This window comes from Adelges cooleyi, unplaced genomic scaffold (genome assembly GCF_023614345.1).
Source record: "Adelges cooleyi isolate 19-005CV unplaced genomic scaffold, UGA_ACOO_1.1 ACOO_flye_CR_arks_rails_tigmint_CR_PRNA_41, whole genome shotgun sequence".
Classification (NCBI taxonomy): domain Eukaryota; kingdom Metazoa; phylum Arthropoda; class Insecta; order Hemiptera; family Adelgidae; genus Adelges; species Adelges cooleyi.
Window position 1 is genome coordinate 2410305 of NW_026096090.1, and position 11272 is coordinate 2421576.

An 11272-nucleotide genomic window follows, 5' to 3' on the forward strand; every position below is an offset into this window, starting at 1 on the left:
ATGCATATAATTATTGTAATCATATTATGCATATAGTAGCGGTCCGCATAGGACTCGGGAGGCGAAAATCAAACAAAGCGCGGGTTTGCGCGAACCAAGGCATACAAATCTCGAATTCACACCATCTCTATATATGTATACGCTTAATGATGTACATGATATATAAATGTATATAAAACTGTACGTACAGTCGCTTGCCGGGGGGTTAATTTATTCGCCGTCGGGCCACACGAAAACCGTGTTCGCTTTAAAACGTTAATTTTTCGGTCCTGCCCACACTCCATTTGCACCCTTTTACCTAATTTGCATAAAAATATTTTTAACCACCGCTTGCGGCTGTGTTATGTGCTCGTATATACCTATATTCTTATAATATATTGTGCAGTACAGGATGCGCGTTTAATCCGTTCTGTTTAGAGTATAATAAACGAATTAATCGAAACGGCTTGTGGCATCCCATGTATATAAAGACGGTTTCCATTGTTACGTCCAAAACCGTAGTGACCGAATACACCACAAGAAAAAACTGAACAAAAAAAACCCTTAAAATTAGTTTATAAATTATGTATATTTTAGCATTTTGGAACAATTTGTTTTGCAATATAAACGGTGAGTTGTATTCCTTGGTAATAGTGATTTGTTGATAACGTGTAATTAAAAAATATGTACCGAGTATCCTATAAATCCTTGATCTAAAAAATATAAATTGGTTTTCTTTAGTTTCAACAAAACCCAAAGGAATAATAAAAACAACACAGCGTTCATCTAAAAAAACCATAAAATTATTATTTGTTGAAACGAATAACTATAGAAAAGTATCTCGGCAAAATCCAACAAGGCAGTTATGCGATAAAGAATTTGGTACTTACATAAAGAAGATTTTATGTTTTGGTTATGATTTTTGCGTGCGTTCTTTTTTCTCGTTAAAAACATAGCAAAAAATAATTCTAAGGACTAATCATGTATTTATGAAATTGTTTATTCGAAATAAAACGCCCTCGTTGAAACTAAAATGTTTACATTACATTTTTTATGTTATACGACGCAATGGAAATCACTCGAATTGGGAGAAGGGGGACGGAGGGACTGAGTACCCCAAATATTTTTTCAGAAATTGTAGCGTACCTCTACTGGTTTTTTAAATTTGTTGTTTTTTTAGATAGGTATAATAAAATTATGATCAATTAACTTTTTATTGAAATAATGGATTTGTAGCTTAAACTTTTCTGGCGCTATGCAACATATTATATTATGTTTATACGTTTAATGTAATTATATGTGTATAAATCTATATATAAAGAGAATAATAGTTAATATATTAGGCAATAATACTAAATATATGTATATCGGTCGCGTAACAGTGTGTCAAATTGATAAACCTAGCCTAACCTAAACGACATTAGGACCCTGGACCGGCAATCAATTGCACCTAAATAGGTGACTTTGTACCCGAAACAAAATTGTTAATACCACATAAGAGATTGTAAAAGGTAAGAAAATATTGGTTTAGGACGGTCTGGATGGTGCGGCGTCCCGCTGAGCACATTTATCGTATCTACCCAAAGGGCGACAATCGATACTTGATCTATTTTTATTTGTTTTATGGTAACGAAATTACATGTCTAGATGTTGCTAAAGGTCCGCAAATAGATTGTTCTTACAGAGATATTTTTGTGCGTGTTTTAATTACCGATATGATACAACCAAAAAGGTTGTGTAACCGCTAAACATTGTCGTTGGTTAAAAGAATTAAATTCAATGTGCTATGTAGCATAATTTGGCCGACATTGTTCTACTGATTTCAATAATGTTTGTTTTGTTTTATAGCTTAACATCTTCTCTATGGGGGCTAAAAGGCCAATTTTTTATTTTTGTTTTCAAAAAATATTTATAAGAATTTTAATTTTTCCTTTTTTCTAGTTATTTCTAATACATTTTACTACTTTTTTAATCGCTAAATCAAAAATCGGCCTGTTGGCCCCCATAGAAAAAATAGTAAGCTTCGCATTTAAATTAAAAAACTTGAAATCCGTCCAGTAGATACGCCAGAAAATGACTTCTACGAAAGTAATTTTTTATCAAACTTTCGTCATAACTCGGAGAAAAATAACTTAAAAAGTATTATAATTAGAAATTGTAATTTGTGTTCACCTTGAAATTAGTAGGCATATGAAAAACGGCTATTAGATCAATTTTTGTCAAATATTGCCTATCCTTTGTCCCTTAATAAATAGCGCTTTCCGTTCCCCTTAGAGCTAATATAAAGTTGAAATCGTATAAAAGTATTATAATGTTTTAATGTGTAAATGTATATAACAATTTGTATCAATTATTGCCTATGTTTGGCGCCTAACTAAATAGCCGGAACCACCGGTGAACTAAAAAAAAAATTAAAGGGTTGGCAGTTTGATGGAATTTTATGGTTTTTTTTTTTCAACGACCATTTTTTGAGACCTTAAACAAGGAGAACACTCTTGATACACACGGATCTCGAAAACACAAAACTTTAAATTGTCGAGTCGATTACATGTAGTATATTGTTTGAACTCCCTTCCCGCCCCAAAAAAAAAACAAAAAAAATAAAAATTTTAATCTTAAATTAAAATAAAGTATGATGCTTATTTATATTTGGTTAAAAAACGCCAAAAGTTATATGACCTCGACGTGATTTGAACACGCAACCTTCTGATCTGGAGTCAGACGCGCTACCGTTGCGCCACGAAGTCGTTATTGCAAATTAGCAATTATTGAATAATTTAAATTGTAGGTACGGTAAAAGTTCAATTGACACAGTTTTGACTCACTACAACTTGAAAATGATTTAATGCAAAATCTCAGAACAACTCGCTGGGCATATTTTGTAAAAACGTATTTCTGTTTTCATATTATAGTAAATTATTATTGCAATACAGACAAAAAATGTATACCTACATGCAATTTCACAACTAACTCGTTTACCTACCTAATTATTTATTCACAATCGACAAGCCCGCAGACCAGACTTATATTGTCATAAATATTTAATCTTTAACCAGTTAATTAGTTCAATATTTTAATGTTTTTTATGTCGTACTTGAAGTGTAGCTTTCGGTTTTCTTAAAAAAAATTATGTTTGAAATGATTTTTGCATTATTTTTATAAATTATAATTTTTTAAAAAAGCAAGCCACTCGATTTCATCTAACCTCTAGCTTTTAACAGTTAGGACCTTTTAATTTTTTTTAGAGAACAGTGATTTTTATCTAATACCTAACCTTTTTTATAAAGTAAATAGTAATTATACAGTTTAATTGATTTTCAGAGTTAAATGTACTTATAATAACATAACTTATTAAATATTGGATTATCCGATTACCTATTATGAGTTATTATTTATATCTGGATACCTACACGTAATATATTAATTTATATTTGTCGCCATATGTCTCAAAAGTCCCACGATAGTAAAAGAAATATTAATAAAATAAAAATATTACTGTTTTATTAGGATTAAGGAATAGTAAAATTTTGAAATGTTCGTCTCTTTAAATTGCCTTTGCAAATTAAGTTTTTAATAACTGGGGGAATACTTTATTTATATTGTTTTGACAAAATGTATTATATAAATTAAAATAAAATTATAAATGATGTACCTAGTATATTATTTTGTGAACAATTCAGATAAAAAAAAAAAATGCAAAAAGCTGACCTCGACGTGATTTGAACACGCAACCTTCTGATCTGGAGTCAGACGCGCTACCGTTGCGCCACGAAGTCATTGTTACCGATGAGCAATTTTTATAAACTTTAGTCTTGACACAATTTAAATTAGCTTGATCGATATTGATTTACAAATTCATATACAGGTGTACCTAATTATGAATTAAAAAAAGACAACGATTACACTGTTTTGTTAAAAGTGTATAGTGACTGTTGAGGTGGCCGTACATACATAAATTATTACTATCATATAAACGTCGATGGTCTAGGGTGCGGGACGGCCGACATAAGAGTAGGGGGGACTTGCATTATTATCATATACATATATATATATATATCTATCGTTGAATGCGTTTTTCTCACACACAAACGACGCACAAAATGTTATTACCATTATTATTATTATTAATAAAAGCAATAAATTCGGATCCTCCCCCGGTGATGCGTCGGTGGAGGCGATCCCTATTGTTGAACTCGGGACACAATGTTATTAATGACCGTGCGCGACAAATTTTCGGTGTACATACAAATTTCCATATCCTTCCGACGCGTGTCACTCTATAGACGGTTCTTCCTACGGTTGGTCTTTTTATTGCATCTTTTTTGGGCGATGAGGGAAAAAATGATGCAAAAAAAAAAAACAACCCTCGCGCCGGAAACCAGTTCACAAAAAAAAAACCGGCACGCGTCTCGCCGTCACCGACCGTTAAAATCAATGCTTTCATTGCCGTCGTCGCGGCCACAACGCGATGAATTGCCATTTTTGGTGTCATCCATCGCCGAACTCGAAAGATTAGAAAGTCAATTTGTAATGCACCAAGTCATAAATATTGGCGACAAGTTCATCCGAGGCACTCCGTATAATGGACGGCCGACATATTGTGTTTATCTCGACTATTCGCGTTTCGCCGTAATTTGTTTTGATTAGATAAAATATATGTAATAATCTCTAAATAAATTACTAAACGTGTTGCCGAGATGATATTTAAACAAAATTCAATTGAACAAATATAACAAATATATTAATATAGGTACAAGGTTTAACCAGATGGAATGCGCACTTCATAAAGTGTCGTCTCGTATTATCCTCAACGAACAGAAAAAAAGTTTTAACGTAATTATAGTGTAAATCAATACTGCAACCATAATTTTCAAATTATAATAACTTTTTAGACAAACATATAGAAGCGCTACCGTGCGCTAAGACCGCCCGCAGTTGTTATAAAATACAGAGCCACCATTAACGAGAACCGCGGGCACGAGGAAATAAATTCTGACGGCGTAAGCGGAAGAGGAAGTTTAAACTTTTAAACATATTTCGGCTAAAACATTCTGTAGCATTCAGACACCACATCCACCGTTGTAGTTTATTAGTTTCCGTCTCACATGTTAAAATGTACAAGTCGGATAAATTAAATTTAAAAAGAAACACAGCGTGATTTGCGTAAACTTATAAACAAAAATAATCCCTCGCTGATAGAATAACTTTCCGGGTTATTGTAACGTTCAGTTATTTCTATTTTTTTTTCAATATCTGAAAAAAAAAAAATTATTTCAGTTTTCTTATTTAAAACATTTTTTTGTCTGGGTAAATTTTGATTTTATGCATATTTTGGGAGTAAAAAGTGAAAAATATTCCTTACGGATAATATTAAAAATAATACAGGGGTATAGTGTGACGCAGTGGACACCTCCGCTGCATGTGAGGTTAAGCTGTGTCGGTTGCTGCTTGATCCAGGATGGGTGACCACCCGGGAAAAATTTTCGTTATTAAAAAAAAATAGAAATAAATCTCGACCCACTCCCGTTATTAGACGAAAAGTTTTGATTCAAGTCTCTGATTTTATGATAAAAATTTCAGAAATTTAAAACGGGTCGAAATCGATTTTTTTTGAAAAGTTACTTGAAAAACCTCCATTATTGGTGCAAAAATTAGTGATAAAAATTTCAAAAAAATAGGAGGAGGTCAGGCCGATGACCGCGTGGTTTGACTCAGAATGCCCCATATATATATAATAACAATATCACGAGTACACAATGCTGACCACCGGATTTAATATAAACATTTTTCGGTTGGGGGAGAATTTGAGCGCCAACTTCGAACGTAAGAACGCAAGGAATGTTTCTTAAACGAGTATACATTATACATAGGTATGCTACACAGTAATGTTTATGAATATTATATTTGACGTTTAAACACCACGACAGTACCTAGCGTAGTACACGTTAAGCCCATGTACGGTTGATTTTAGACAGTGACCATTTATTATAAATTGTACCTACTTAAGAAGATAACCGGTCAAAGGTGTGTTCGTTGATGTTTAACAGGAATTGGTTGACGATTATGTGCGAGTCTTGCGTTACGTGACACGCTTGCAAGAGCCAAGAAACGATGAGTCTATTTTGGTCTGTGACATTTTTAATTTACCTACTTATTGTACCTAACTAATGTACGTTCTGTGTAAAGGCGCAGGTATTCGAAGGCGCAATCAAACCGTCAGTGACCGGAGCTGAGGGTTTCGGGTAATGAATTTATTTTCTTCTTTTGTTTTATGACTTTGTTTGTTCTACGCTGTAAAGCTGCTATAGAGCTTTCGCGTGGTTCGCCGAATAAACGGCAAGCGGTCGAGAACACGGACCCTTTCTAAATGAGCATAAGCCTGTACCTATGCGTGTATGGCGTGATAGCGGGCAATAACTCTAGTGTGCAGGTATAAGGGTTTTTCGGAGCTTAACGCTTTACCAGAAACCGCAAGTGCGCGTTAGTGTACAATTCGCTGACCTTTGCTTAGATGCCGTACAAATGACCAAATTAGAAGTTTATGTTTCAGAAGAAAATTATAGACTCTTGCCTAGAACCGCACTACAAAAAAAAAAAAAAATTATTTTTATCACTCCATCTACTACTGATCGTGTGTACGTTGGAAAGGTCTTCAATGGTCAACGAGAACGGTAGGTACGATGGGAAAAGGTAATCGGGCAATATATTTTAATATGTATATATATTTTTTTAATTAGAAAAATATACGATCTGTACAGTTAAAAATTAGTAAAAAAATAAGCATAAGGTATGATTACAATAAAAAATATATAAAATTAGCAGTGTATGACGTGTGTAAAGATACCATCCAATGATGGAACTCCAATTGATTGCTGGAAGAGTGGAGTTAATTAGGTTAACAGGTCTCTACACCATTTCCTTTTTAAACGACGGGGTGGATTTTCAGGGAGATTATTTGAGGCCAGATCAGCGACCAGAGGACTAGGATGTACCTATATTTTAATATAGCGTCAAAATGCTAGTAAAAGCAAATCAATAAAAACGTAAAAGATGGAGGTAAATTATCGGGTTCGACATTAAAAGTGATGTTACAACGCGTTCGAGGTTGAAACTAGAACCACAGAATAGTAAGGAAGTCAACACCAAAGTAGTCGGCAAACAGCTGTTAAGTTTCCCAATCTCTAGAACGTTTGTTTAGATGGAACTGTTGAAGGGCCTTTTCACTTTTCAGTAGTACTATATTTCCCATAAGTCACGATTTTGGCATAATCCACATTTCCTGCCTTTTCCCAGATACTAACCTAAATTACATGCTTTGTGTATTTTGGCTTTATATATAATATATATATGTGTGTATGCATAACAACCACGTAAACAATAATACCGCAAAAATTGTTTTGTCCTAGGCAAATACTGCACATAGTTTCCACGTATCCGCGTCGTTTGTATACATACTACCTAGGTATGCGCACACACCGGTCTATGTATGTATATATAGAGTGACTTCTAAAGCCACCAGACATTTGGGTAACTTTTTTTTTTCGTGGTTCACAAGGATCAGAATTCCCTGTGCGGAAAATATGCGATTTTCTTTGCCGGCACAACGACATTTGTGTATGCGTGTGTGTGTGTGTGTGTGTGTCTGTTTGTATGTGAGTACAAATAATAATAACGTCCGACAATATATTATTATAAACGAAGCACGAAGGACCGTTTGTCAGAATGTGGTATATATTGCGTTTTGCCGTCTCGGTCAACACAAGAAGCACACACACACTCACTCGCATGCGGACATTCCCTTAAAAATAAATATTGCGCTTTTCTCTTTTATTTTTCCGGTTTTTTCTTTTTCTCTCTCCTCAGCCCCCGCATTCTCTGTGGTCCGTCAGCCCTTCTATATCGTTAACATTCTTCTGTTGGAAACCTCTCCCTGCAAACCGGCGTGGTCCTGCGACGTCAACTCGCATAACGAACAGGGCGGATCCGGTGACGGCGGTTTAGCTACGGTTAACCGTGAACGATGTCCGTGAAAACTTCTCGCTGCTAGTCGATTAATTAAAAACGAAATAACGCCAAAATGAACGGACGAGGGAGAAAACCCCGCGTCTCTCTGTACATTGCAATTGTGTAAAAACGCATAACGAGAAAATTATCCTTACGGTACAGACCGTTATTTTTATATTCAAATGTTGTACATGTCTTATGACATGTTATTATTAACAAAACATAATAGACCGAAATTAGTCCTACCATTACTCATTAGTGCGAAATGTCAGCGCAAAAACTGAACACGTGTACATTTTTTAAATTATAGTTCCTACTGTAAATATCTGCCCGTGCGATATGTCCATTACAGTTTTTTTAATCCACGTTCACAACCTTTGTTTTATACTAATGTATGTGTCGCGCATATTAGAAATATTGGTTATACAGTTGTAAAAAAATATTTTATTAAGGAACAGTAAATACCTATTATTAAGTATTAAGTTATTTGATTTATTTATTTTGTTATATCGTTTGATTATAACAAAACTAATGTGTATTGTTATCAAAAATAACTGAACATTATTAAGTACCTAAAACACAATACCATCGATTGTATGATCGTTTATATTTTAGGGAGACTAACTAATTAAAAGAGTTATACTCTTGTAGTGAAATTAGCATTTGAATTTTTTGCAAATGGGGTGAATTAGCTATTAGGTATTATTGAACCTCGGTCCTTGGCTTTCCTGGGTAATAGTTTGTCTGTCATTAAATCTTGTTCACGTCGCTTTGATTTGAATTTGACATTGGTTGCATTATACAGCGGGAGAAAAAGGAAAACGCTGTTTCGTTGCAAATATGATGTGTGTGCGTGTGTGTGTGTGTACATGTTACATATAATATATTGTAACATTCGTACCATGTTCACAATATTTTGTTGAAACTTGAAATCCACGGGAACACGTCTCATCCGTCACAGACTTCTGTTGGACTTCCGTAAATGGTTTCCAGCCACTCGGTATGGACATATTCGGTCCAAAGATGTGTGCGATACGTGTCCGTGGCTGTACTATAGGTATACCCATACAGTCGGATGGTCACTGTACATTGTCCTTGGTCATAAATAAATATATAATGTATGAGCTGATGAGCTTACTACCGCATTTGCGTTTTTTATTTATTACACAAATAATACCGTAGAGACAACTGAACATTTTTACGGAGGGCAAGCGATTCTATTTGATATATTATTATTTTCTTATGCTTATGTTTATCGTGGAATTAATATAATGTTATGTTATTATGCATATTAGTTATATACTGAACTTGAAAGTCAGTAAGTGCGCACACACTTAACGGTCGTTTATAGTTTTCACTAAACACCCCGTGGTTTTGTTCCTAGATGAAATGTAATAATATATAGCTAAGGTATTTTTTCTTTTTAACGTACTAGCGTTTTCTAAAAAAAAAAAAAACAATCTTGGATTTTCAACAAATTTAACGGCAATAAAAACAAAACCAAGCGCGTAACGTGCCAACAAGTCTATCCTCGACGTTTCGCAAACTGGCCGTTTAACACATTACAAATTACAATGCTCATGTTTAATGTCGCAAAGGCTTATACGTTATCATAATATATAATGTACACATAAAGTCTTTCGCCAACAGTATAGCGGCGCCAGACGTTTTTCATTGATGGGCCAATGCTAAGCAAATATTTTTCCTAATGAGGCATACCTATTATATTTATAGTAGGACATAAATTATACAGTTTAACAGGTGGAACACTGTCGAGGAAAAAACAAATTCGAGCGATCCAATTACACCGAACTACATTAAAGCAATTTCTGCGTTTAACTGTTTCATTGTGTTCTCGTGCAAATGCGTTACGATGCACAAGTCCCAATTCATAAGATTATCATATTTTATTGCCGTATCTATAGTTTTGACTTTTAATAATAATATTATCATCACTCGTTGGTCCGCGATGACACGATAGGTAGGTACATCGTTAATTTGTCCTTTTTTTTTAACGCCGGACAGACACAACCCTAGTGCCAGCGGGATAATCATTTTATATGTATTCTTCTTTCAATGTAGCCGCCGTCGAACTTGATTATGCCACGGTGACAACAACAAGCGGGTTTTTAAAAATTTGTTTATTTATTTAAAAAGCGCCGTCTGTTCGTCTTACAGCCAAATGTTTTCGGCCCGTTGGGTACCGGTATAGCGTGTATACATAGTAATCAGATACCTTGTTTTTCGGTTGCGCGCTTTATATGCGTTTAACCATGTTAATTTAAATTTAAAAAACACGGGTGTAGGCTCGTTAGTGAATATAAAAGTCGGTACGCACAACTCGAAGATTACAATCGTTAAAAAACGAACAAATCTAGTTAACAATGTGATGATTACACGGATTTTACTTTTTTACTAGTTTATAGTGACGACGCCGTGCATAATATGTTATTACACTGTCGACGACTTGTCGTGTTAAATGGCTCAGACGCGATACATGCCATATCATAAAATTATGCTCATTTAAGCACTACATTTAGTTTTAACGGCATTAACTCTCCTGTAACGAGTATGTTAGCGATAACTAGCTATAGCAATAAAACTTATTAACACTACTATGACTATTTAATTTTATTGACTTATCAATCGCACCACGTTATGTATTATTATAGAAAGTCAAAGAGTAATTTTACACAACTAAATGTAATAGCCAGAGCCCAGATGTTAGTTGGAACTTGGATAAATCGAGCACGAGCATGAATTGTTGTATACAAATACCTATGTTTAGACTTACGAACTAGTGAATTATTAGAGTTCAAATTGCAATCCTGCTATAAACATGTAAATTAAAACATATTTTAAATCGTGTAATGGCATAAAAATGAAAATAAAATTACATTTCCGGCACAAAAATTCATTAAGTTACAGTTTTGTAAAGACTCTTTGGGTTCTCCTAATCAGCGTTCTTTTCATAAAAAACATGTCATTCTAATTACAACAGAATTTTGAAACTCGTACATCGAATTTGATTAAATTAAAAAAAGTTCGACTTCTTCACAACTTATGTACAAAGGATCCCTCAAAACACATACTTTACTTTCTACTTAAAAATTGTAAAAAACTAGTTAAGACTTTTAAAAGTGTTCTATATTTTAAATATATTGAACTAAGAATAATTTTGAAAAAGTGAAGGATCCATTGTAAAAGTTTCAGGGAAACCCAATATTTTATTCATAATCGTTATCGAAACACGCCGAGTTAAAGCCCAACGCTACCCATCAAGAGACGG

The 11272-nt window shown here is 34.1% G+C and overlaps 2 non-coding genes across 2 annotated transcripts; both read right to left on the reverse strand.

Annotated features, from left to right (window-relative positions):
• Positions 1-2654: 2654 nt before the first annotated feature.
• Positions 2655-2726, reverse strand: Trnaw-cca (transfer RNA tryptophan (anticodon CCA)). The gene has a single exon. It is a non-coding gene; the product is annotated as a tRNA-Trp (tRNA).
• A 957-nt stretch (positions 2727-3683) lies between these two features.
• On the reverse strand, positions 3684-3755 carry Trnaw-cca (transfer RNA tryptophan (anticodon CCA)). Its single transcript has one exon. It is a non-coding gene; the product is annotated as a tRNA-Trp (tRNA).
• Between the last annotated feature and the right edge of the window lie 7517 nt (positions 3756-11272).